The sequence below is a fragment of the Colobus angolensis genome, unplaced genomic scaffold (genome assembly GCF_000951035.1).
Source record: "Colobus angolensis palliatus isolate OR3802 unplaced genomic scaffold, Cang.pa_1.0 Scaffold91, whole genome shotgun sequence".
In the NCBI taxonomy this organism is placed as follows: domain Eukaryota; kingdom Metazoa; phylum Chordata; class Mammalia; order Primates; family Cercopithecidae; genus Colobus; species Colobus angolensis.
Window position 1 is genome coordinate 1,937,075 of NW_012123043.1, and position 22,876 is coordinate 1,959,950.

Here is a 22,876-nt window from a genome sequence, read left to right on the forward strand (position 1 = left end):
CAATTGTGGTTCCTCCATGAAGTGCTCCTTCCATTCCCCTTGTGTTTTTCAAAATATTATTAATGCAGTATCACTATGTATTAAGTCAGTTTTGCATACATGTCTGTTAAATGCCACCTCCACTCAGTGCTACTTTAAGATAACACTATTTTTTTCATTTATATATCCATTAGGAAGCATTGGATATATGCCAGTGAGAATTCAGAAAAGACTTTTTGTATACTCTGGGCCACTGAGCATTACCAGACCACACTGCAAATGCAAAACTTTATCCCACATTAGTGAATGCGTTCTGCATCTTGTGTGTTTTCTTGCACTGGGGACCTATCTTTACACCACTTATTTTGTGTTCTTGTGGAAAGTTCTGATGTATCATGGTTAACAAAAGCTGTCCAAATAATAATGCTGAACCTGCCAAAAGGAAACAAAGAGAGAATTTCAAGTTGGATGTTAAAATGAAACTTCTATCAAGTTGTGTTTTCTTCAAGGACATGGTTTAAAAAGAAGGATAGGATAGTAACAGCAGCACGTGAGGAGCAGTGAGTCTTTGATACTATGGAGCATCCTAAACATAAATGCATCCTGAGATAATACAGGCATAATTATATAAATAGTAATCAGAGAAATAATGACTACAGATATGCCAAGACTTCAGAATATTAGAAGAACATTTTATAAATGACTGGCAATTCTTAACGCCAAGAATGCATCTTCACAGGGACAAGACTATAATGATTCTTTAGAGTTAGGTAAGAAACCATACTTTGTTCATATTTATTTTTTCAACATTTAATACAGTACCTGGCATTATGTATGAGCTGAACAAATATTTTTTAAGTAATTTGAATTGGCTCCCTTGCTATGAAGGTGGATAAGATCACCTAGGGAGTATGTGAGAAGGAAAGAGGGCAGGGCAGTATAGTGGTTGAGCATGTGGTTTCTGGATTCAGACTAATTTGTTCATATCCCAGCTCTACTGCTTACAAGCTCTGTGACTTTTCCTATATTTTCCTTCCTTATTTTCTTTTAGACATTAAATAATTTGCAGGAACAACGGTACCTATTCATAGGATGGTTGTGACAATAGAATGACTTAATACACATAAAAGTGTTTTAAAAGGTTCCTGACACTACATAAGCATTCATTAATTTTTTTTCTTCTAAGACAACAAATACCCAAGGAAATTAGTACTTCAAAGAGGGATAAATTGATGTGTGGGGAAGGGGGAAGAGAAGCCTGCAAAAGAAATTGAGGAAAAAGTGGCTGGAGTGGTAGGAACATGTGCGCATACACACACATGCCTATGTATACACACACACGTCAGTGCACGATCATCCGGCCCAAGGAAAGGGTGTTTCCAGAAGGAATTGAATCAATAGTATTGAATGAGGTATGAAGTAAATAAAAAGATAAGTCATGGATGTTGTTCCCCTCATTTAGGGAAAAGGAGGTTTTTGTTGACCTTTAAACAAGAAGTATAACACAAATCACAGTAGACTGAAAAATGAGTAGAAGTAGAGAAGTAGAGGTAGGGATCAATAAAAAACTGTTTCAAAAACTTTGAAAGAGGAGAAGGACAATGTAGCACCATTCTCAGTGGAGAAACATATAAACAAATGTAAAGATGCAGTATTAAATTGTTAAGTGCATAAAATTAACTACAACTTACTGTACCACTGTAATCATTTTGTAGCCTTCTCCTGTTTTACTGTGGTGAGCTCAAATATTGTAAGCATCCCCTTAAGAAGCCATCTGGGGCTAATCATCTCCACATAAGCAGTTTGTCTCCCCAAGAAATAACATATCACAGTTAAAAGTGACCACTTGCAGTTCTCACATATTTTTATCATGTTTAGTGCAATATTGTAAACATTGAATAACATTATGAGACTCATACGAAGTGCTGCTGGTGATACTGAAAGTGCTCCCAAGAAACAGAGATAAAGCATGACATTGTAAGAAAAAGTTAAATTGCTTGATATGTATCATAGACTGAGGTCTGCAGCTGCAGTTTGGCTGCCATTTCAAGATAAATGAATAGTGTAAGAACCTGATATAGTTTGGATTTGTGTCCCTGCCCAAATTTTATGTCAGATTGTAATCCTCAGTGTTCGATGAGAGACCTGGTAGGAGGTGATTGGATCATGGGGGTGGATTTCCCCCTTGCTGTTCTTGTGATAGAAGAGTGAGTTCTCAGGAGATCTTGTTGTTTAAAAGTGTGTAGTTGCCAGACGTGGTGGCTCACGCCTGTAATCCCAGCATTTTGGGAGGCCAAGGCAGGTGGATTACCTGAGGTCAGGAATTCAGGGCTAGCCTGACCAACCTGGTGAAATCCCATCTCTACTTTAAAAAAAAAATACAAAAATTAGTCAGGCATGGTGGCATGTGCCTATAGTTCCAGCTACTCGGGAGTCTGAGGCAAGAGAATCACTTGAACCTGGGAGGCAGAGGTTGCAGTGAGCCAAGATTGTGCCACTGCACTTCAGCCTGGGTGACCGAGTGAAACTCCATCTCAAAAAAAAAATAAAAAAAAATTAAAAAAAAAAAGTGTATAGCACCTCCCACTTCACTCTCTTCCTACTGCTCCAGCGATGTAAGATGTGCCTTCTCTCATGATTGGAAGTTTCTTTTTTTTTTTTTTTGAGACGGAGTCTTGCTCTGTCGCCTGGGCTGGAGTGCAGTGGCCAGATCTCAGCTCACTGCAAGCTCCGCCTCCCGGGTTTACGCCATTCTCCTGCCTCAGCCTCCCGAGTAGCTGGGACTACAGGCGCCCGCCACCTCGCCCAGCTAGTTTTTTGTATTTTTTAGTAGAGACGGGGTTTCACCGTGTTAGCCAGGATGGTCTCGAATTGGAAGTTTCTTGAGGCCTCCCCTGCCATGTTTCCTGTACAGCCTATGAAACTGTGAATCAATTAAACCTCTTTTCTTTATAAATTTCAGGTATTTTTTATAGCAATGTGAGAACAGACTAATACAGAATCATTGTAAAAAAAGAAAAGATAAAGGAAATTTGTGAAGCCTTTGCTGTAGCAATGCCAGCAGACACAAAACCTTGCACTATTTGCAAAATAACTTTTTATCTCATATTGAAAAGACAGACTGTATGTGGGTACAGGGTTGCTGTAAGAAAGGCATACCTACAAACCCTGGACCCATACCTATAGATCCTAATATGATTTGAAGAAAAGTGAAGTCATTACATGACACCTTAAAGCAAAGGAGGGTAAAGGATCCAAACCTGGAAAAGTTTATGCCAGCAAAAGATGGTTTGATAATGTTAGAGAGAAGTTTGACTTAAAAAACATCAGGATGACAGGGGGGCAGTTTCTGCAGACCAAGAGGTAGCAGATGAGTTTCCAAATATCGTTAAGAAAATCATGGAGAAGAAAGGATACCTGCCTGAACAGGCTTTTACTGCAGACGAAAGTGTCATATTCTGGAAAAAGAAAATCCACAAAGGATTATTTATTAGTAATAAAGAAAAGCAAGCACCAAATTTTATGGCCGTAAGGAATAGGCTACCTCTACTGTTTTCCATAAATGTAGTTGGGTTTATGATCAGGACTGCCCTTATCTATAAAGCTGCTAACCCCTGACCCCTTGAAGGGAGAAGATAAATACCAGCTACTAGTCTTTTGGTTGCACAACAAGGCCAGGACAAGAGCCCTTTTTGTGGATTGGTTTCATAAATGGTTTCTCCCTGAACTCAGGAAGTTCCTTGCCAGTATCTTTCAAAGTTTGTTTCATAAGTGGATTTTCAACTATGCAAGGGTCTGCACTTCTAACCCCCACATTGTTAAATGGTCAACTATGTATATTAGAACATATCATTCAAAACTATATGTAACAAACACCTAGTATAGCATTGTTGTGTATGCAGTCAGTAGAGAGTACAGCGATAGTTCTACTATATAATGGAATTTCTAATCTAGAAGAGGAGTATAGGAAATCTGGGTATATAGGAAATATGTATTAATAACTTTAATACAAAGTAGCAAGTAACAAATACACAGTAAATGCTATTGAGTTTATAGAGAGAAAGAGCTAGGGTAGTCAGAGAAGACTTCTTAAGTGATTTTTTATTTGAACTTCATGAATACCTAGGATTTGGAAATACAGGTAGTTTGTTTGTTTCATTCCAGGTGAAATGAAAAGTTTCATAGAACGCAAGAGATGGAAAGAGCTATAGAAGAAAATTGAAAAATTCTAAGAACATATATTTTCATATTTCTCAACATTTCCATAAAAGGGCATTTCAAGTGGGAGCCACTTGCACATAAAAAAAGAACTACACTAAATGAGAATAATGTAGGCCAATGGTCAAAGTGTGGAAAGTGAGGATTGCTCTCATACTTGTTTTACTCTCTTTTTTCACAGCTTTAGAAAGCAGTAGAAATCATAAGAAACAACATCCTAAGAAAATCATGGGCCCCCAAGAGTAAGAAAGACTCTTATCAGAGACTTCAAAAATCATGGTAACAGAAACTCTAGGGATTAATATTGACAGTAAATATTAATATAAAAAATATTAATGTTATTTAAATATCAGCACTGATAGTATTAGTGTTGATATACTATTCATAATGGCAGAATTGAGCATCAGTATCATTAATCATCATAATAGCTTAAAGCCTCACCCAGAAACAGCCATATCCTATCTTCCAAGGATGTGCAGCTAGAGCCTGTACAGAGGGTATGTCATGTGGGAGGTGAGGGCAGCTAGCAAGCCAGATATATTTTATGATAGAACAACTCTGACTAGACAGTATCTCAAAGACATTTCAAGTCCTTTGTGTATCGAAAAGCTCACTATATGGAAGCCCTTCTCAATCCAACTTTTATGAACCAATTGAAGTGATGAAGGTAGAGGGGGCAGTGAATCCAAGGAATATATTCATAAGACTATTTGATTTAATAGCAAAAATTATATATGATCCCCCTGTCTGCTTGTCCCTCTTTCTAGGTATGCTCAGTAATGGAAAGTACTAGTGCTCCTTACAACCTAGATTCAGAACACATCTAATTCTTTAGCCATGAATGAAGCAACTAATACATGCAAAAAGGGGAATGTTTAAGCTGCTTTTCTTGAATTAATTCACAAATGTCCATTGGGACATTCAGAAAAATTAGAAACTGTAAGTTTGCCTGGTTTTTGCAGAGCTATAAGCTTTGGAGTACAGCCCACTGCTGTGTTGAGGTTTCATGAGAAGCCAGATTCAGGGTGAGTCTTGACAGTTGATCCATCATAAAACTTACTCCCACCTCCCTCTGTGCAAGTCTTACTGGAGAAAAGCTTAAATAAGAAGGAAGCGAGAAAATGGGGGTGAGCAGAGGGTAGAGGTGGTGGGGGAGCTAGCACAGCTGTGGGTCATTAACAATAATCACTGCCCGCCAGCATGAAAGGAAGCAGAGCATGAGTACCCCCTTTTCTTCCCTTTCCCTGTAAGAAGCCATCTGGACAAGGCAGTTTGGAATAATCGTTAGTAAGGGAATTTGATTCTGTTTGACTTTATTTAAAGTCCTCTTGTAGACCACACCATTGCTTTGACTTTGAAATCTGGGACTGAGAAGCCCCAAAATAAAAGCACACCTCTCGGTTTGCAGCACCACGTTGCTGACCTAAATGAAAGTTCACAGCAGAGAGGGAGGTTATTCCCCTCACTGGAAGATGGAGGGAGTGTGACGCACTGCAGAGGCCAAGGGCTCTGTGTTGCATTGCATTCTGATTTGGGTTGACAGGCCAGCACTATCTCTGCTGTCTGGTAGAAATGTGAATGTGCTTAGAATCACCACTTTACCTAAAAACCCAGCTCTAATATTTATTTAGAAATAAAATAATTTGAAGGAAATAGTTTTACAAAAAAAGAAAAAGAAAGAAACTCCTAACTTTTGGAATATAAAATCGACTTATGGCTTCATCTTTCTCTTTTGTCTGGCTTCCCTTATTTCATTCACCAAAGTCATTTCACGTGAAATTTTAAATTAAAAAAAAACCAAGCCATTGTAATTATTCACTTAGTAGATGAAACAGCACTCTACTACTTCTAATCCATTTACCATCTTTTAAATTTGTACTATACTTTGAAGATACAGAAATATATTCAGTTAAAACAACCTGTTTGAAGACACGGATTTCAACTGACAAGTTTTATTTCTTCTTACAGAGAAGTTATATATTCCTCTTCGAAAGGCACACAAAATAAGACACTATATAATGAAATCACATAGGAGTTTTAGTGGCCTTTTATTAGGAATTAGTTGCTTCATGATATATTTAAATTTTTTTATTGTTTTTATCATTAGATAATAATAATGTGGTACCGATCATTTTAAAAATATAAGGATAAACTTGAACACTCAAAGTTAGCTCCTCAACATCTCATAAGTTACATATTGGCTCAAAGTTGTTGGCTATAAAACAATATGTTGGGTCAATGGGTAAAGAGCGGGATTCTCTATTATGGCATGTAAGATGCCCACAAATTATCAAACATGGGAAGTCCAGTTGGAAAATGTATATGAATGGCCAAAAATTTAGGCATTATCACTTAAAAAGAATAATTTTGTACCCAAAGAAACTCCATACACTGTTTTGTCGAACACAGAATGTTTGTAATCATAGTAGTAATAGCATTGAAGATGAGAAAAGATCATGACATTAACAGAAAAAAAAGAGGTGCTTTACTTAGAAAACAATTTCCTTATAGCAGCTTCTGCTTTATAATATTTTACAGAATCCTTAATGTATAACATAGTATTTTAAAATAGTGTGGATTTGCTAGAAAGACATAATATACATTTGATAGAGAAAAAAACAAAGCAAATATAATTTTATGCCTGATTAAGATTTTTTAAAAGAATAGTTTTTGTTGTTGCTTTGGTTTCAGTAATAGAAAAACTCAAGAAATTGTATTTTTTCTACTCTTATTTGATGTATTTATAAAGTTATATATTTAGCCCTGTTTAAATTGATCAATCAAGACACGAGGCTAGAAAGCTGCTAATGCTGCCTTGATGTTCAAAACCTTTTTGTGTGAAGGTTGACTCAGAGAATTATGTCAGTTAGATTTTTTCCTCAAGATCTAACTGGCGCTTGGTTTACAAAACTCAAAATGAATCCAACAAAAATAAGCTGGAAAAGGACTAGCTGTCCTCATTTGTCCTGCTGTCCTCTTTTCAAGCTATTTTTTTCCTTTCGTGGTAAAGTTTTTACTTTGGGGTTTCTAAAATGCCACAGCTAGCTGTATTTACATTTTGAATACCTAGTCATGTGAAAGCTTTAATTCTCTATTGGCATAGCTTTGAATGATGTGTTTCTTTGAGAATGATCCAAATAGAATGTTCTGGACTCACAAACAGCTGATGCTACCTCTTATGTGTATGAAAAGAACAAGCAGAATCTTCACAGTAATGGAATGATTCTAGAATAATTTGTACTGCTGCTAGAATAATTTGTACAACTAAAATAATTGGATCTCTTTAAAGACAATGTTATTAGAATCATATGTTCAGTTCCTGTTATAGTATATGCCTGACCAGAGGGAGGACCTTGACAGAAATAAAGTGTCATTATCAAGAGAAGTTGCAGCAATGTGACAGAATGAAAGGAAAAGAAAATCACCTTAGAATCACTTAGGGAGCCTGTCCTTGAAAGGAAAGGCTACCTTGAGGCCTTTGAAGGGGCTTTGTTACAAGGGTAAAGATGCAACTAGTTCTGCCTAGGAAAACAAAATAATACCTGGGTATCTGGGGGTTATCAGTGAGTTTAAAGGGGTGGCTGGTATGACTTTATAAAGTCTGCTGAAGCAGACAAGTCTACATCACTACTTCTTGGGCCAATTTCCAGCCTGAGTAATAGCTGTATTCAAACTAAAATAGCTAATTGCTATAGCTAAAAAGCTTTCTACTCAAGTCTGAGGCTGAGAAGTCACTTTTCTGTGAAAAATTGCTGTGAAAGAGCACCAGCCTCCACTATAATCCCATACTCAGCCTCCAGGGACATCCTCCCCTACTCTGCCCTTCACTCATGCTGCCTGAAATTCACACCCCACCCACTGTTTCCGTGACTTGCTTCAGGGAGACTCAGAAACCCAGCTTCCATATTTTGAACGTGTAATATTTGTGTACTTAAAATCTCCTCTCTGGTGTTTGAAAACATTTCAAAGTACCCATACAAATCTTTTGTTTTTCTCCTTAGTTTCCTCCAACCCTAATCTTTCCCATCTCAATAAGTGGCACCACCGGCCCTCTGATGTCATTTCAGGATGTCATCATTGATTATTATCTTTCTCTTATGCTTTACATCCAGTTCATCACCAATTCCTGTTAACTCTACTCCCAGAGTACATATTGAGTCCATCCATTTCCACTGCTACCTCTTTAGTTAAACCCATCATTATAGACAAACGTAATGACCTTCCCACTGCTCTCTCCACTGCCTCTCTCGTCCTCTATGACCCATTCATCAGACAGTATACAAGGTGATTGTTTAAAAATATGCCTCAAAAACTCACTCTTCTTTGCCTAAAACCTCCCAATATCTTCCCTCTGCTCTTAAAATATATTAGTCCCTTCACTATAACTCCAAGATACAACATGAAATTTATCTTAACTCCCCTCTTCAACTTTATTCCATATGATTGTTGCTCACTTTGTTACAGCCACACTTGTCTTCTCCTGTTTCTACAACATGCCACACTTATTACTTCCTTAGAGCCTATTCATCAACAGGAATTGAAAACAACCAGACTGATGAACATGTGGCACATATACACCACGGAATGCTATGCAGCCATAAAAAAGAATGAGTTCATGTCCTTTGCAGGGACATGGATGAAGCTGGAAACCATCATTCTCAGCAAACTAACACAGGAAAGGAAAACCAAACACCACATGTTCTCACTCATAAGTGGGAACTGAACAATGAGAACACATGGACACAGGGAGGAGAACATCACACATTGGGGCCTGTCAGGGGGTGGGGGGAAATGGGAGGGAGAGTATTAAGACAAATACCTAATGCATGCAGGGCTTAAAACCTAGATGATGGCTTGATAGGTGCAGCAAACCACCATGGCACATGTATACCTATGTAACAAATCTGCACGTTCTGCACATGTATCCCAGAATTCAAAGTAAAATAAAGAAAAGAAAACAACCAGACCATAAGACTACACATTCCATGTGCAGCTACCACAGTTTCATCCTTTCTTGTTGAACTACTCAGCACATAGTTCTCAAGCATCACTCACTAATGTCACTAGTGCATGCATTATCATCAAATCTAATGTCCTCTTCTCTTTTTTTGTCCTTGCTAAAGCAGTGGACGTTCTTGTATATATTCTGTCTTTCAGAAATTATTTCCATGGGTTTTGGGGAACTTAGTGGCAATGGATATCAGAGGAAACTTACCATGTTAAGAATTATGCTGCCAGGGCTGCTGGGTTCTATTTCTAGCCCTGTCACTTATTAAATATATGATCTTGAGAAAGGTACTTAAACTCTCTAAGACTCAATTCTCTCACCTACAAATTCAAGCAACTACTTGGTGGTGTAATGTACATAAGGTGCCCAGCACAATGTCTGTCATAGAGTGAACATTAAATAAATAAAACCTATTATTATTACATGGTTCAATAGGCAACTTTAAAAAGAAGTAATACTGTGTATAATCACAAAAAAATCCTGAAATCATTATTATTTGGTATGAGAGGAATGAAAATAAACCCTTCTTAGACCATCAAAACCCATTTATTCAAACATTTTGCTTTATTGTCTTTCTGCATTTCAACTCTGGGTTGAGCACAACTTGCTCTCAAAATAATGACTTAAACTAGTGAAGGTCAAAAAGCCAAATTTTCCCCAGGCTATAATTGTGATAAATTTAAGATGTGTTCTAAGAAAGTGATACATTGATCCAAATTCACTAAAGTACTTCTAATTACGATGTTGTTTATTACTATGACAAGTGTTTTGACCACAGGACTGATGTTAGATTCAAAGAGAGGTTTTGTTAACTTGCTGTAAATTTTAAAGTATGTGGGCTGTGTTTTGAACAAAACACGAAGCTCTAATAATAGCAGGATCATTTTTTAAAGCCCCAAGAAATACACGGGTAGACAATCATTTTTATTTAAAAGATATCTTATAATTAGATTAAAATGTTGTGGGTTTTTTTTCCCCATACTGAAAAAAAGACAGGGTTAGCTGTTCAGAGGCTGAGATAAGCATTATACCTACAGGCTTCCAGGAAACCTAAGAGAATGGCACATGGCCTTCAGAAAGCAGATGGCAGAACACTAGCACATACAAAAGAAGGTAGGGATTCATGGAGAAAAAATAAAACGATGCCAGCACTCAAAAATTACCTCATTAATGGCTTTCTTGGATTATTTACTGTTTGAAATGTGAGGGAAGCATCTATCAGGGGTTTTCCTCCAAATTAAAAATAATAATAAAATTACATATGATTTCAATACATTTGCTTCAGGCTCTTAAAAGATAGGCGGGGAAAGAGATGGAAAGCTCATGTTGCTGTCCATAAAGACATGAGGCATGTACTAAAAGGCACCAGTATTCAGAGAGGCATGTTTCCTAAGATGCTACTTGCTCTCCAGAGTGGCCAAGCTGATGCTGACTGCAGTATATACATTATTAATGGTCATGAGCCCATTTAGTCCTCGTAACATGAGCAAGGAGAATTTGGGTCACACGTCCTGAAATCTAGACCTGGGCCTTTCATTTAAATTGTATTAAGTGTGTGTGTGTTGGGGTGGGGGGAACACCTAATTTAAAATGGTAACACATACCCAGCTTTCACAACTCTTCTATTTTGCCTTTTGTGATTTCTTTCCTTCTCCAAGGTCTTGTTTTCAGGTCTTGCATTACAAATAATACAGAAGTGTTTTTTCAAGGTAAGATCCAATAATCAATGACATCAGACTCATCATGGGGGGTGGGGGTGACTAATCAGGCACATTCCTAGGTGCCACCCTAGACCTAGTGATCCAGTCAAGCTCCCTGTCCAATTTGAGAGCTACTGGGTTTTTTGAAAAACATTTCTTAAAGAACTGAAATCTCTTTTAAAGTCCTTAAGACAGCATGACCTGTGTCTTGTTTATTTTTAATCCCTCACAATGCTGAGCAAAGTTGCTGGCATAAAAAAGGTAACCAGTAAAGATCTGTTAAGTAAAACAAATGAACAGCAGTTGAATTTCAGGCACCAGCATTCATCAGGTGATTCTCCCTGTGTTCCACAAATACTCTCCAGCCAATCTTTCTACTAAGCAGTATTAGGGGCACTGGGGAGTACACTGGGAACAGCTACTTTCTAGTAGTTTCAGGGTTCCGGTTAGGTAATGACTATGAGGTGGTATTTTCTTTTTTCTTGCAACACAAAATGGTACAGTAACTCCCTTAAGCAGAGGCTACCCAAAGGAAGAGAGCTGCTTACAAGGGGAAATATATTCAATTCTAGATTTGAACAGTTGATTGGAGAGTTGTTATTTGATCTCAGAGGAATTAGTTGAATACTTAGTTGTACATTTCTGTCAACTGTTGCTTCCTATGGGAGGATTTCTGTAAAACCTACATTTTATAGTTTTCATCTAAGGAATTTTGTCAGTTACCAGTTACTTTTAGCTTCCAGGCATATGCAGTTTTAAACATCCAGGATAGTATGACCTAATGGGAAATTGTTTCCATCTGCAACTGATTTACCAATAGAAATGCCAGTGTAAACCCAATGGCCAATCTTATAAATGTGTAGCACCTTACAGAGTTTTCAAGCATGCTCATAAATAGATAGAATAAGTATCACTGTAAGGTAGAGTCACTAAAGGGTAGTCGGTGCAGGGACACAACTGATCCCTTTGTCTTTTTCCTCTGTTACCCATTTAATTTCCCCTTTTCTCCAGCTACCCCCTCAGTAACTCTCAGAAGTAACCCAAATTCTCCTTGCTCATGTTACCAGGACCAGATCAATAGTCCTACTTGGGGAATGTGCTGTTTCCTGTGCCAAAGGAGGCCTACCAGGTACTATGCTTCCCTTTTTTTGTGGCAGGCAGTGCAAGGCATAACATTTTGTCTTTTACATTAGAAGGATGTAATGGCACACTCTGACTACTGAAGCCCTACAAATCTACTGTTGTGATGAGTCCCCGGATCTTCATGAGGTTTGTTTTCTACTCTCTGGAGCACGTGTAACTTACCAAGACCTCCAGCATACCAGCCACCTCTTACTCATCTTGCTAGATCAGCATGATGTCATTGATTTGATGGACCAATATGGCATTCTGTGAGATGTCCAAGTCATCCCAATCTATTCAGACTATATCAGGACAGAAAATAAGAGAAAAACTGTGAACATATACTGCTGCCTATTCCATGGGGACACAAACTATTTCTGATCCTCTTTCCTAAGATAGAAAAAAAGCACATTTGTCCAATCACTGCATGCTTATGACATACTTGAAGCCATATTAATCTACTCTAGCCAAGGTACTACCTTTGGTATGGCAGAAACCTACCAACATATCTACCCACTTACTAGAATCTGTAATCACAGGCATTTTCCCTGATCATTATCAAAGATAATGGTAATCTTTGATAATCATTTCTGTGTTTCACCAGACCCCTATGTTCTCTTCAAGAACATAATTCCGGGAGGCTGAGGCAGGAGAATGGCGTGAACCTGGGAGGCGGAGCTTGCAGTGAGCTGAGATCCAGCCACTGCACTCCAGCCTGGGTGACAGAGTGAGGAAAAAAAAAAAAAAAAAAAAAAACATAATTCCAGTAATTTCCTCTCTTTTTCTCCTACATCAAATTTCTTTCTTTTCATTATTATTGCCATTAACACATATAAGATAGATACATGCCCTTATTTCTTTATTACAATAAAATCTCTTTACCTGACTTTCTTTTTTAGCTACAGAGTGATTTTACTTTTCCCTTTTGCAACAAAACTCACAGATTTGCTAAACTCCATTTCTCTCCTACAGTTCTCTTTTAAACACATTCCAAACAGACTTTTACAACCACCAATCTACCAAAGCTTCTCTTTTCAACTTGACCAATATCCAAATGAGATCCAATGGTTATACTTTAGTACTCATCTTAATTGACCTAATGAAACATCCAATGCACATGATCACTCTTTCTTAATAAATTTTATTCATCAGTCTGTTTTTGTGTTCCTTTCTTGGTATCTATTGCTAGTTCTCTTTCTCCTCCATGGTCTTCGGGCTTTTTCTTTTCTGCATACATACCTTCGCTGTGTCATTCAGTATAACCATCTCATGACTTAAGTACTGTCTATGTGCTGACAGTCTCACAATTCACGTCTCCAGACCAGGCCTCTCCCTTAAATTCCACATTTGCCTATCTTCCTTTCTACTAAATACACCCACAGGGATGCCTAATATTCATCTAAAAATCAATAAGTCTAAAATTAACTTCTGATCTCACCTGAACTTCCCACATCTCAATAAATAGCAACTCCTTCATTTGGGACAAAGGCTTGGTATCCTCTTGACTCCTTTCTTTTACTTGTAACCTACATCCTTTCTGTCAGGAAATCCTGATGATTTTGCCTTCAAAATATATCCAGAATCCAACCATCCCTTTCTGCCGTCTTCCTGGTTCGATCCATCATCGTCTCTCAGACAGATTCCTCAAATAGACTTCTCATTGGTTTTGCTGCCTAACTCCTACTTCCTTCAGTCCATTTCTTTTTTACGAGATAGGGCCTCATTCTGTTGCCCAAGGTGGAGTGCAGTGGTGTGACAATGGCTCACTTTAGTCCATTCTTAATATATCAGCCAGATAGATTGTAACATTTCTCTGCTCCAAACCTTGGTAAGCTCTTCAGTCTCCAAAAGATAAATGCAGAATTCCTCAAGAGTTCATAGAGCCTTAGATGATATGGTCCCTATTACTTCTCTAGCTCACTTTCTTTCTCACCCACTCTTCACCAAATCTCCTAGCTATTCTGGAATACTTTAGGCAGGATCCCATCACAGGATATATATGTTAATATGATATATATGTATACACATACATGTGCATATACACACACATATGTATGTATATATTTATATATGCATATATGTATATACACACAAATGTATATGTATATATATGTTTACGTATATATGTGTCAGGTCTATTGACTATGACCGAAATATTCTTCCTTCAACTCCTGCAGGTATTTGCTCACATGTCCTTTCTCAGTTGGATCTACTCTAACCACCCTGTTTAAATTGAAACTGCCCTTTCCCATGACTCCTGAATTCCTATTCTACTTTAGTTTTTCATTTTCCCTTAGCACCTACATTGTTTTACATGTGATGTAAATTATTTATATATTATATATGTTCTTTCTTCTGGTTAGAAGGTAGGCTTCATTTCCTCAATGATTCCAAACTCTTAGGATAATACTGGCATAAGAGGGCCTCAAAAAACTATTTGATGAATGAATAAATGGACTTTATTGACATTACAAAACAAGACCTGAATATATAGGTATATCATATCGCAAAAGGATCGACTATCTTAACAATATCAATTCTCCTCAAATTTACAAAAATTCAATCCCAAACAACTGATCTTAAATTATAAAATTCAAAATTAAATCCAGACTATGCTAAACAATTATAAACAAGAAGAATAAGATTGGTAGTGGTATTGCCACTGGTCTAGATAAATAGATCAATGGAATCAAATAAAGAAGATATACTATGTAGCAACTTCGAACATTATAGTGATAGCCTTGCAGATCACTAGTAAAATAAATGAAAATAGAAATTCATATCATATGAAAAATATAATTATATTTCCATTTCACAAAAATTAATTCTAAGTTGCTTAAAGAGCTAAATATGAAAATAAAACCTTAAAGCATTTAGAATAACCATAGGAGACTACTTTTATGACATGGTGTAGAAAAACATTTCTTAACCAACACTTCAAAGAGACAAATCACCAAAGAAAAGATTAATAAATGTGACTCCATTATGACAAAACACATATAAACACAGTCTTAGCCACCTAGAGACAATATTGGCAAAATACTTAATGGCTAAAAGATTAGTATTTATGATACAGGCATTTTAAAAGCTTACAATCTCTAAGAAAAAAAGAAACTTGACAAAAACATAAACATGTATATCGCAGAATAAATGATCCATATAAATGTGGAAAGATTAAAACTACAATAATATTTACAGCCATCCAAGAAATAAATATTAATAGGTCTGACAATATTAGAAGATGAATTGGTACTATTTTAGAGAATAATCTGAAATTTCTAATGACAGTAAAAAATACATACCTTAAGACTCTGCAACACCTTTAGGCAAATCCTCTTGAAAAAATACTACCTCTTTGCTCAAGAAAATATACAAAGCTGTCCCCTATGAAATTTCTACCAATAGCAGTTAATGATAAGACAGGAATTTGTCGTTGAAGAAGATAAATTTATAATTTGATATATTTAAGCTGAGTCACTTGAAATATAATTAAAAATATGGTTGATGGTTGGAGTAGATTGTTTGAAATAAAGGGAACCAAGGAATTGTAAAATCAAGATGTTAGAAGCATCCTTAGTGAAGCTACAGGCAAAAGATGAAATGGGGGTAAAGGCTACAACCTAATTACTAGAATTCGTGAGAAATACAGAGAGTTTCTCTCTGGAGAGAAAAATATTAAAGAGGATCATAAAAGGGGGAGACTCGTACTTCAAAAGAGCAATCTGATTTAATTTGCAAAACAACAATGGAAATTGCCTTGTGAGTCAGGAGAAGAGAGAAAAGAATATCAATAGACAGATCTCAAAGAAACAGGAGATGACAAAGAATAAGTCTAATTTAAGTTAAGGCAGAAAGAACAGCAATTTGCATGTCACTTATATGCAATTCTCCATTTATTCCATGTTTCTTTATTTTCAGTTATAAAGATTTTATGATGTTACAAAACATCCATAATTATATTTTCAACTTTCCCAATTGTTTGATTAGAAACCTTGATGTGATCAAGAGTAATTATCAAAGCAAACACCAGGCTTAGCAATCAGGCAGATGTTTAGCCTCTTCCTCTATTACCTATGATATTCTGAATAGGAAGGTGATATAGCTTGGATATATGTCGTCTTTAAATCTTATTTTGAAATGTAATCCTCAGTGTTGGAGGTGGGGCCTGATGGCAGGTGATTATTAGATCATGGAGGTGGATTTCTCATGGTTTAGTTCCATTCCCTTGGTGCTGTCCTCCTGATAGTGAATGAGCTCATGAGATCTGGTTGAGTAAAAGTGTGTGACACATTCCCTCCCACTCTTTCCCTCTTGCTCCTGACTTAGCCATGTAACATGCCTGTTTCCACTTTGCTTTCTGCCATGAGTGAAAGCTCCCTGAGGCCTTTACAGAAGCTGAGTAGATGCTGGTGCCATGCTTCCTGTACAACCTGCAGAATCATGAATCTATTAAACCTCTTTTCTTTATAAATTACCCAGCCTCAAGTATTTCTTTATACCAACACAAGAATGGACTAACATAGAAGGCATAACTTTGTTGATCACTTTTGGTTGAATTTGAAGATGCTGTAAAGTAAACTGAAGCCCATGTAAAGAAGAAATAACCACAATTTATTTTTTTCTCTTTCATTTTTAATTTGTTATCCTTATTGGACATTAGATTTAGGATAAATATTTTAAATATCAATTTAATCTGGAATCCTGGAAAAGAAGGAAGGAAGGAAGATGGAAAGAAAGAAAGAAGGAAAGAAAGAAAGAAAAAGAGAAAGAAAGAAAGAAAAGAAAGAAAGAAAGAAAGAAAGAAGGAAAGAAAGAAAGAAAAAGAGAAAGAAAGAAAGAAAAGAAAGAAAGAAAGAAAGAAAGAAAGAAAGAAAGAAAGAAAAGAAAAGTGAAGAAAAGAAAGAGAAAAGAAAAGAAAAGAAAGAAGGAAAGAAGAAGGGAAAAAGAAAGAAATATGGGGTTAATTCTACTAAATTGGATTATAGACTGTATTACCAGTTGAAAGGGCTTCAACCTTATAAATGAAGCCGTGATAAGACAGTCAAGTTAATTACCAAAGGGCCACATTAAGAACTGGGAAAAAGACCCATTGAGTAGACAGGCAAGGACGGGCTGATTTATAAGAACCTCTTATGGCATTCTACTCTCCAACCAGGCCTCTTCTCCTCTAAACCATCGTATACTAAAAAAGAACCTCTCCTGTTTTTTCCTCACCCACTATTCCTAATCTTGACTCTTCTTTAATGAACAAATACTGGTTAAATATAGACTTAACTTTAAAATGTATTTACTCAAATATATTATTAAAAATCATATTAAAACTTCTTGAGATATTCTTCTCAATAGTTGGGTTTGATTTAATTTTTGAAAAGTTCCAAAGAACTATTTTTGAGCTCCAGTGTTTAATAGTCAAAAATCGGGGCATAGACACCTCACTACCTTATGTGGGATCTGCCTCTCTGCGCCACACACACGTGGGGAACTCAGAGCAAGCCACATCCTCTCCTCTGGCCACAGTTAATTCATATGATGGTGGTTAACTCATTCAAGCAGAGTCAGAATCCCTTTACCCAGAATTTGGAATTGGGACTAAGAGAGCAATTCAATTCCTTTCCAGAAAGGAATTTAGCAGTGTCTTGTTTGAGAACCTGAGAAGTACAGTGAGTCAATGTATGAAAAGAAAGAATAAAGCATATGTGAAGGGAGGAATAGAAAGACTCAGAGAAAAACAGAGAGTAAAGATGAGGAGAGGAGCTTGACAAAGTATCCTTGTTTTTAAGGGTTTGGATGCATTTCAACTATAGCGTTTCATGAAATCATTCAATCTTTTTAGAGTAAGTTATTTCTCCTTAAGCTGGTTTAAATGGGTTTTCTGTTATTTGAAAACAAGAGTCCTAGCTATTATGACCACTTTCTAATCATTACTGACCATGGAATTACTAATCCCTATGCCTACTTACGTTTTTCAAATTATAAACTCCTTCAGAATAAAATCTGGTTTATAATCATGTTAGTGACCCTGCTTCATCAACCGTCTCTCTGGGCTTCACCTCAAAGTATTACTCTGCAATACAGTGATTGAACTGCTAAGAAAAGTCTATTAAATAGATGGATTTATTGAGCGATAGAGGCTTCAACTGTCTAGACTTGTAAGTGTGCAATGTTCTCTCTTCTGCTTTTGCCCCCATCCTTTTTATTTTGACCATTTAAGATGAAGTTTTAAATACCAGGGCCATGACTGATAGAACCGCTACTGCTCTCAGATGTAAAAAGAACACCATGGTACAAATGACGAGTTACCTTCTAGAGTAATCTAAGCCATGTCTACTGAACCAGTTCCCCACAAATGAAATACATTTAGTTGTACGCTCCAGTTCTTGATTATCTGGGGAAAAAATAGCACAGAACCCTGAGGCCAGATGCCTTTAGTTATGTCCTAAATATGCCTGTAAAAGTTTTGTTTTTTAATGGTATGAAACACACTGATTCACATATTAGTTCTCGCCTTTCTTTATATGTAAAAGAAGAAAGTTGAATTACTACATGATCTCTAAGACGCCTTCCAAGTTTTAACATTCTTTGACTAAATTCTTCATAGAAGGATTGACATTATAAACTATCAACAGCCATTATAACACTTTTGTTGAATTTCAACAGATGGGACAACCACAGCAAGACACCAATTGCTGTTAATGGCAACTAAATAGGACATATGTATATATATGAAGAGTTGTTTCCTCTCCACAGACAAACTGCTTTTTCTTGACTTTTTAAATATGCTTCACCCAGCATGTAACTATTCTTAATTAATATGTCCTTTTACATAATTTTTCTTTAGAAATTTTTTTCAGGAATGGATTTTAATCCTAATAACTGAAGTAGGTATAGTTTAAAAAATTTATAAATTATTTTGTATGTCAAAGCATACTTTTCTCAAATGACCATGATCAATCTTTAAAGAAATTTCATTAACATTTTATTTATTTACATTTTTTCCTTTTTTAGAGACAGGATCTTGCTCTGTCACCCAAGCTGAATATTTTTAATGTCTCTAAAAAACAGGAATAAAACAAGTTGCATCCTAAACTTTCATGAGCTTACTGTATTGAGAAAGTTTCCAAACCCTGGCACAGGAAGAGGAACCCAGATGGAGCGCAGTGGTCTCCTTACATTGAGGAGACAGAGTTGAAAGTACAGGAGACTAAGGCAACAGGAGATTTAGGGCAGAATACTGGAGGGGTGACAGTCACACAAAAATAGAATCCTGGATGTTTGCAGAGCTCTCTCCACTTGAAGTCTCCAGCTGATTACTGATATGAACATACACATGAGATAACTACATGAGGTCAGGTAAAGAACCACATGAAAGAATTAGGGAGAACAGTTCCCACAGATCCTATAGCACTAATAATAGCTGGTATTCTCATCAGCCAGAGTGGTAAAAACCTTGCAATACATACAGAGTTAAGTAGAGTACCCAGAGAATATTACCTCAATTATGGAAGAAAATATAATTTTAATATAGTCATATCTAGCATCCAATAAGGCTATATTCACAATGTTTAGCATTTAAAAAACATGATTAGGCCTTCAAAGAAACAGAAATATAATTCATAACGAGGAGAAATAGCAATCAATCAAAACTGACCACAATATGACACAGATGATAGCATTAGTAATACAAGGACTTTATATGGATATTCTTATGCTCAAGGTAGAAGAAATAAAAAGTACATTCAGAAAGAACATAGGTTTTTTAGACAGATGATTAATGCATTTATTATACAAATTACTAACGCATTTCTCATCTACGAATCTAGGTTGATAAGCTATTGGAATATGAAAGCCCATCCTGGCAGCCATGGACCTTTGTTGTGGTCAGAATGAGTTGCAAAGAAAATAAGGAGCGGAACCCTTCACCCAACTTCTCTACACTAGCCTCTTACATAATTATGGTACATTATTAATAGCAAGAAATTAACATCAATATGTTATTAACTAAAGACTTTATTTAGGTTTCAGCAGTTTTTTCCCAATGTTCTTTTTTTAAGCCATCATCAATTTTCTAGAGGTGAAACACAGAGGTTGAAATAAAAAGTTAATGATATAGGATTAATAGCAAGGATTAAAAGTAAGGATTATACTCTTTAGATAAAAAGATTAGTGAATACGAATAAATAAAAATAAAAACCAACCAATATGAAACACACAGAGAGAAAATAGAATTTAAACAAACAAAAAAAATAGAGCAACAGTAAAATGTGAAGTAACTTCAAGTAGCCTAACACACATGTAATTGGAAGACTTGCAGATCAGGCAAGAGAGACAGACAAGAGCATTAAAAGTATTTGAAGAAATAATGGCCAAAATTTTTCCAAATTTGGTAAAATTCTAAACCTGCAGATCAAAGAAGTACAAAGAAGCACAAGTAAATGAATCATCAGAGAAACTACACAAAGGCACATCATAATCAAATTTGTCTTAAACCAGTGATAAAGGGAAAATATAAAAAGAAGAAAAAAAACTTATTTAAAGAGAGGAACAAAGATATGAATGAAGCATGTTTATCAAAATAGAAGATAGTTAAGCAACATCTTTAAAGTATTGAAAGAAACATTTGTCAGTCTAGATTTCTATGCTATGCAACAATATTTATGAAAAAAGAAAGTGAAAGAAACACTATTTTTCAGACACAAAATCTGAAAGAATTTTTTACCAACACTTAAAAAATGTTAAGAAAAATTATTTAAGCATTCAGAAAATAATACCATATGGAAATCTGTAGCTACACAAAGAAATGAAGAGCTATACAAAGAAATAGAAAAGATACAGAAAAATTTTAACTAAGTTATTCTTACATTTTAAATAACTTTAAAAACTAATTTTTCTGACAAAGGTGTAAAGGCATTTCATTGGAAAAAGGATTCTCTGTTCAACAAATAGTGCTGGAAAAATTGGCAACCCATATGTAAAAGCAGAAACAGAGACCATACCTCACACCATACACAAAAATTAACTCATGATGGAAAAGAATGCACTGACGGTGAAGTAGGATGCTCCCGCCCCTCCCAAAGCCAAAGCAAAGGCTTTGAAGGCCAAGAAGATAGTGCTGAAAGGCATCCACAGCCACACAAGAAAGAATATTTGCAGGGGCCCAAGACACTGTGCCTCCAAAGGCAGCCTAAATATCCTTGGAAGATCCCAGGAAAAACAACCTTGGCTACTATGCCAACATCAAGTTCCCCTGACCACTGAGTCAGCCATGAAGAAGAGAGAAGACAACAACACACTTGTGTTTGCTGTAGATGTTAAAGCCAATGAGCACCAGGTCAAACAGGCTGTGAAGAAGCTGTATGGCATTGATGTGGCCAAGGCCAACACCCTGATCAGCCTGACGGAGAGAAGAAAGTACATGTTCAGCTGTCAACTGGTTCCTGATGATGATGCTTTTGATGTCACCAACAAAATTAGGATCATCTGAGACTAGCTTGCTACTTCTCTCTCTCTATATATATATAGATAGACAGATAGATAGATAGATATAATTTCACTAAAAAATTTAACTTCTAATGGATCATAGTCTCAAATGTAAAAGGAAAAACAATAGCTCATGACTGTAATCCCAGCAATTTGGAAAGCTGAGGCAGAAGGATCACTTGAGCCCAAGAAACTTGAGGTTTCAGTAAACAATAATTGTGCCACTGCTTCCAGCCTTGGCTTCAAAGTGAAACTCTACCTCTAAAATAAATAAATTTTTTTTAAATGGGTAAAGTATATGAACAAGCATTTTACTAAAGAAGATGTATGAGTGATTAAGAAGGACATAAAATATGTTCAACATTATTAATCATCAGTAAAATGCAAATTTGAACTACAGTGAAATATGTTTTCAAATACAACAGAATGAGTATAAGATACAAAACAGACATTAACAAATGCTGATGAAGATGTGGAGAAAATGGATCCCTTAGACATTGCTGGTGGAAATGTAAAATAGTGCAGCCATTTGGAAAACAGTTTGAGAGCTTCTTATAAAGTTAAACATACAACTACCATAAAACCCATCAATTTCACTCCTTGGTGTCTACTCAAGAGAAATGAAAACATATGTTCACAAAAAGACATCCACATGAATGTTTATAACAGCATTATTCATTATAGCTGAAAACTACAGACTCTATCTGGATTCCTTTCCCTGTACCATGGCTTGGAAGCTCTCTCAATGTAGTAAGCTGATAAAAGTTTAGTGCTCAACTTGTTTTACTCTTGTTTCTTAGAGGCATTAAAATATTAATAAAATGTATTTTAAGATTATGATCATTGTGAGAAAAATTATAATTTTATGTTCAAAATAATTTATAATTAAAATTTAAAAACTATATTGACTTTCAGAAAGTATAACCTTACTACCAGTAAGGTTCTTATACTATATATGATATAATATAATACAATACTATATGAAGCTAGACTGTGACAAATTAAAGATGTACACTACAGACTTTAAAACAACTGCTAAAAACTCAAACAAAATGTTATAGCTAATGGGTTAATTATGAAGACAAAAATTAACTTTAAAAAATAGCTAATTCAGCAGAGGGCAAAGTGGGCACAAAGGAACAAAGAAATATGGGACATATAAGAAAAAGTAACAAATTATAGACTCAAACACAATCATAGAGATAATCACATTAAATATAAAATATCTAAATACCCCAATTAAAAGGCAGAGGTTGTCAGATGTATAAAAAGGTAAGACTCAACTATATGCTGCCTACAGGATTCTACTTAAAATATGAATACACAAAGAGATTAATATGGTTTGGCCTGTGTTATCAACCAAATATCATCT

General features: G+C 35.9%; 1 pseudogene; it reads left to right on the forward strand.

Annotated features, from left to right (window-relative positions):
* Positions 1–21,508, forward strand: part of LOC105504393 — a 137,194-nt pseudogene extending 115,686 nt beyond the window's left edge.
* Positions 21,509–22,876: the final 1,368 nt, after the last annotated feature.